Here is a 6,450-nt window from a genome sequence, read left to right as displayed (position 1 = left end):
TGGGAGGAGTCAGCAGGGGTCTGTGGGAGGAGCCACAGGAGCAGTCAGCGGGGGTCTGTGGGAGGAGTCAGCAGGGGTCTGTGGGAGGAGCCACAGGAGCAGTCAGCTGGGGTCTGTGGGAGGAGTCAGCAGGGGTCTGTGGGAGGAGCCACAGGAGCAGTCAGCAGGGGTCTGTGGGAGGAGTCACAGGAGCAGTCAGCAGGGGCCTGTGGGAGGAGCCACAGGAGCAGTCAGCAGGGGGGGTCTGTGGGAGGAGCCACAGGAGCAGTCAGCAGGGGTCTGTGGGAGGAGCCACAGGAGCTGTCAGCAGGGGGGGTCTGTGGGAGGAGCCACAGGAGCGGTCAGCAGGGGGTCTGTGGGAGGAGCCACAGGAGCAGTCAGCAGGGGGGGTCTGTGGGAGGAGCCACAGGAGCAGTCAGCAGGGGGGGTCTGTGGGAGGAGCCACAGGAGCGGTCAGCAGGGGGTCTGTGGGAGGAGCCACAGGAGCAGTCAGCAGGGGGGGTCTGTGGGAGGAGCCACAGGAGCAGTCAGCGGGGGTCTGTGGGAGGAGCCACAGGAGCTGTCAGCAGGGTCTGTGGGAGGAGCCACAGGAGGAGTCAGCAGGGGTCTGTGGGAGGAGCCACAGGAGCAGTCAGCGGGGGTCTGTGGGAGGAGCCACAGGAGCAGTCAGCAGGGGTCTGTGGGAGGAGCCACAGGAGCAGTCAGCAGGGGGTCTGTGGGAGGAGCCACAGGAGCAGTCTAGACAGGGGTCTGTGGGAGGAGCCACAGGAGCAGTCAGCGGGGGTCTGTGGGAGGAGCCACAGGAGCAGTCAGCAGAGGGGCGTGTCCAGGCTTGTCCAGACAGATAACCCAGTTACAACCTATATACATGGTTTACCACATTCACCCCTCCTTTTTAAAAAGAGAGTCCCGGGGGGTGAAGTGACTGACAATATTTAAGACAAGTATATTTACAGGTCAAGTCTATCAGGCGGTCGAGTCCGTCACTGCGATCTATGTAGCACCGGTGACGGTGGTTGTGCTGGCTCCGGCCTGACTTGAAGTGCCAGCACATTAGGCGTCAGTAATTCCTCATACGTGTGCGTTGTGCCCGGTATGGGAGTGTCATGAGATGTCTGTGTAGGGCTTGGAGTGCGCGGTGTCTCGTGGGCGTATACATTGGTGGGGATGGGGTAAATAGTCACCATGGAGTGTTCAGGGTAGGCAGCAGGTGCTCCTGCGGGCGCCAGGTCGCGGACGGAGACCGTGTCCTCCTGCCCATCAGGTAAGACCACGTAGGCATACTGGGGGTTCGCATGAAGTAGGTGAACCCTCTCGACCATCGGGGAGTATTTATTGCTCCTCGCATGTTTCCGGAGCAGCACTGGCTCTGGGGACGTCAGCCAAGCTGGTAGGGTGGTCCCAGTGGCAGACTTCCTGGGAAAAGAAAAGAGTCGCTCATGAGGGGTGGCATTGGTGGACGTACATAACAGGGAGCGGATGGAGTGGAGTGCCTCGGGGAGGACCTCCTGCCATCGAGAGACCAGCAATCCCTTTGACCTAAGGGCTAAGAGTGTGGCCTTCCACATCGTGGCATTCTCCCTCTCCACCTGTCCATTCCCCCGGGGATTATAGCTCGTGGTCCTACTAGTAGCAATGCCCCTAGCCAGCAGGTACTGGCGCAGCTTGTCACTCATAAAGGAGGACCCTCTATCACTGTGGATATAGCAGGGATATCCGAACAGAGTGAAGAGCTGGCGCAGGGCTTTTATGACAGACGTTTCAGTGGTATTGGGGCAGGGGATGGCAAAGGGGAACCGCGAGTACTCGTCGATTACGTTAAGAAAGTACACATTGCGGTCGGTGGAGGGAAGGGGGCACTTAAAGTCAACACTCAGTCGCTCAAAGGGGCGGGTGGCCTTGATTAGTTGTGCCTTTTCAGGACGGTAGAAGTGCGGTTTGCACTCAGCGCAGACTTGGCAGTCCCTGGTCATCGTCCTGATCTCCTCAAGGGAGGAAGGCAGGTTCCGGGCTTTTACAAAGTGGAAAAGCCGGGTGACCCCCGGGTGGCAAAGATCTGCATGGAGGGCGTATAGCCGGTTGATCTGCATGCTGGCACAAGTTCCCCGGGATAGGGCATCAGAGGGCTCATTGAGCTTCCCAGGCCGGTACAGGGTGTCATAGTTGTAGGTGGAGAGTTCGATTCTCCACCTCAAAATTTTATCATTTTTGATTTTGCCCCGCTGTTGGTTGCTAAACATGAACGCGACTGAGCGCTGGTCGGTCAGCAAGGTGAACTTTTTGCCGGTGAGATAGTGCCTCCAGTGCCTAATAGCTTCCACTATGGCCTGGGCTTCTTTCTCCACCGCGGAGTGCCGAATTTCAGGGCCTTGAAGGGTACGAGAGAAGAATGCTACCGGCCTTCCTGCCTGATTGAGAGTAGCAGCCAGTGTGAAGTCGGAGGCGTCACTCTCTACTTGGAAGGGAATGGTCTCGTCCACCGCATGCATCGTTGCTTTGGCAATGTCCCCTTTAATGCGGCTGAAGGCCGCGCGGGCCTCAGCTGAGAGGGGAAATGCGGTGGACTTGACCAGGGGGCGGGCCTTGTTTGCATAGTGAGGGACCCATTGGGCGTAATAGGAAAAGAAGCCCAGGCACCGTTTGAGGGCTCTGAGGGTGGTGGGAAGAGGGAGTTCCAACAGGGGGTGCATATGGTCGGGATCAGGGCCTATGACCCCGTTCTCCACGACATACCCAAGGATAGCAAGTTGGGTAGTTCCGAACACACACTTGTCCCTGTTATAGGTAAGGTTAAAAGCTTTGACTGCTTGGAAAAATTGTTGGAGGTTGTTGTTGTGATCCTGCCGGTTGTGACCGCAGATGGTGATGTTATGCAGATATGGGAACGTGGCCTTCAGTTGGCACTGGTCCATTTCCCTCTGGAAGACCGAGACACCATTCGTGACACCAAAGGGGATGCGCAGGAAGTGAGAGAGCCTGCCGCCCGCCTCGAAGGCGGTGTAGGGGAGGTCTTCCGGGCGGATGGGGAGCTGATGGTAAGGGGATTTTAGGTCTATGGTCGAGTACACCTTGTACTGAGCTATCTGATTGACCATATCTGCGATGCAGGGTAGAGGGTATGCTTCAAGCTGTGTGAACCTATTGATGGTCTGGCTTTAGTCCACGACCATCCTATTTTTCTGCCCGTTCCGAACAACGACCACCTGGGCCCTCCAAGGACTTGTGCTTGGCTCAATGATCCCCTCCCTGAGCAGCCACTGCACCTCCAACTTAATGAAGGCCCTGTCCCCTGCGCTGTACCTCCTGCTTTTAGTTGCCACAGGTTTACAGTCGGGGGTCAGGTTGGCAAACAGCGGTGGGGGAGGGATCTTGAGGGTGCAGAGGCTGCAAGTGGTGTCCATAACGTGGCTGTTGGCATGGTGTTGGGTGGGATGTGCGGGTCGGTGTGTGTGAGTGGTCAGTAGCGGGGTATGTGACGAATTCCTACAGAACTGAGGATTTCCAACAGTGATTGGTGGAAGGGGCCCGTCATACTCCATTGTCAGGCTTTTCAGCTGGCTCTGGAAGACGAGCCCCAATAGCACAGGGGCACACAGTTGAGGCATGACCAGTAATGTAAAGTCTCGATATTCTGTGCCCTGCACCACTAGCGTCGCTACACAACCCCCCCCCCCGGATGTCTGTTGTATGCGACCCAGAAGCCATGGCGACCCTCTGGCTTACTAGCCGTGTCACGAGTCCGCAACGCTGCACTGTGTCCGGGTGGATAAAACTCTCTGTGCTGCCCATGTCAAACAGGCAGCTTGTCCTGCGCCCCTCCACCAGGATGTCCATCATTGACCTTGTGAGCTGGTGGGGAGCGCTTTGGTCGAGGGTCACGGAGGCCAGAGTTGAATTGTTGTCTTGGTCCGGCATGGTGGGGTGCCTGGTAAGCACCCGTGGGTCGTAGGTGGTGCGAGGTGGCACCAACCAAGATGGCCGCCCCATGTCTCGCACACGGCGCTGCTCGATCCCGCTCGCGGTTTGGACTTACAGGCCTTGGCGAAGTGGCCCTTCTTTCTGCAGCTGGAGCAGGTAGCTTCTTGGGCCGGGTAGTGTTTCCGGGGGTGCTTCTCAAGACGGCAGAAGTAACACTTCGTGGACTCGCGACTGGCAGCAGCCGTGGTCGATTTGCCAGCGGGTTGCGGGATCTGTGGTATCCACGAAGTCGTCAGGAGATCACATGCCTGGAGAGCTTCAGAGTTCTGCAGAGCGGCCTCCAGCATGTCAGCCAGCTCAGTCACTGAACGTAAGGTGAGATCGCCGCTGGCGCACATACACCGACCTGGTCCCCGTGACAAAGGTATCTCTTACTAGGAGCTCCGCATGCTGTTTGGCCATCAGTCCCTGGCAATTGCAGGCCCGCACGAGTGTCTGTAGGGCCCGGACGAACTCAGCGCTCGACTCTCCTGCCCGCTGTCGCCACGTCGCTAAGCAATGTCTTGCATAGACGGTATTTACGGGCCGCAGGTATTGTCTTCTGAGGATGCTCATTGAGCCGTCGTAACTTGGCTTGTCTCTAATCATCGAGTAGACCCATGGACTGACCCTGGAGAGGAGAACCCTGCGCTTCGCGGTGGACTCAGTCACTTCACTCTCCTCCAGGTATGATTCAAAGCAGGCTAGCCAGAGCTCGAAAGCGTTGCTGGCCTCAGGTGTTGGTAGGTCGAGGTCTAACTTGTCGGGTCTCAGGACGTGTTCCATGCCTTAAAATTATTGTTAATAAAATTGATGCACTATCAATTACTCCAAAAGACTGGAAGTAGAGTAAATATTGAAAGGCTTTTATTAATAGTAAAATGGATCCACGTCCATGCTGTATGTCCTGGGCATTTGGAGGAGCAGAGACACAATCGCCTTTATTCAGGGGTCTGTGGGAGGAATCACAGGAGCAGTCAGCAAAGGGGCGTGTCCGGGCTTGTCCAGACAGATAATCCAGTTACAACCTATATACATGGTTTACCACAGTCCCCCATACAGTTTCCTTGTTCTTCCCAACTTTTTTTTATGCCATGGACCCCCATCGTTTAACCGAGGACCCCAGGTGAGGGGCCGCTGGTGTAGGGGAAGGGTACTTCGAAGTGTGTTTATTATCAAAGAATGTATAAGCTATACAACCTTGAGACTTGTTTGCTTACAGGCAGCTGCAAGGCAAGGAACCCGGAAGAACCCAATGCAGAAAAAAATAAAGACCAACCCCCAGTGCGTACAGAGAAAGAGAGGGAAAAAAACAAAACAAATCATGCTAAACAACAGAAGCGAGCAACAGCAACAGCATTCGGAACCAAATTGAGTCCTTAGTTCCAAATCCCCAGACCAGCCCAGAGTAGGCCCAAAGCCTTGGTATTCTGTTCAACGTATTAGTGGGGCAAATTGTCCTGGAGAGAGGAGCCCCCCAGTCTACTGGGGCCATTATTTAAACTGCCCAGACAGTGGGATCGTGCCTCACATTGGGACACAGGTGCCACCGTGGCAAATCACTCCAGGCCTAGAACACGCTACAACGGTGATTCGATTCGGGCCTAGATTTCGCTGCGGAAGAAGCCGGTCTTGGCATCACCAAATCAGATCCACTCTCACACCTGGACATGCATCAGAATTCCTCCGTCCCATCCTCTCCTCTCCAAATCATCCACTCAAGCCAGCACGGCGCCAAGTCCAAGTGTGTCAATTCTGCAGCGCCCCAGCAGGGCATATCTCTCGAATACACTTTGCCTTCGCTCACCTCTTCACTGCTTGCGGTGAAGGTCTGTCACAATTTACTTCAAAACACAAAGTGTTATTAATGTTTCTAATCAAATTTCTTTGCTTTGGAACTACCAGTAAAGTAAGCTATTGTGTGCCTTCGGTAGTTCCATCTTGAGCCAGATGTCTATTTAATTGGGTGCCTGGTAACTGGCACAGAGTCTGTGACATAAAACCCTTTACTGATCTACAAACACCCTGAAACAGAGTTACTACGACACGGCATAGTTCTATGTTTGATCCACACTTTCCATTGAGTTACTCATGACTATTTGAAGGATTTGCTGCTGATAATTGTGATGTGCATGCCTTCAAGGCTAGTGATTTAAGACTGTCAAATCTATCTACTTTCAACTTCTTTAAATTATAAATGAGAATGTTACAGAGACTGAATGTCTCGAGTTGTAAGGAGGACAGGCTGTGTTCATAGATCAGTAAAAGGTTTTTCCTTCCATATTACTCTAAATGTAGTGTAGCTGTTGCTACCTGTTGCTGGTAGCAATTTTTTTTTTTGACCGGTCAGGTTTGTTAGCCCTGAGCTGAAACCCCGAACCTGGAAGACCGGTAGACCGCTCTTAGTCTGGCCTCTAACCTTTGACCTGTTTGGCATGGGTGACCCTACCAGGAGCCAAAGCACAAGGCCCTGACTCCAGCCAACACAGCTCT

This window comes from Hemitrygon akajei, chromosome 14 (genome assembly GCF_048418815.1).
Source record: "Hemitrygon akajei chromosome 14, sHemAka1.3, whole genome shotgun sequence".
NCBI lineage: Eukaryota > Metazoa > Chordata > Chondrichthyes > Myliobatiformes > Dasyatidae > Hemitrygon > Hemitrygon akajei.
The sequence above is the reverse complement of the archived record's forward strand: the minus strand, read 5'-3'. Positions refer to the sequence as shown.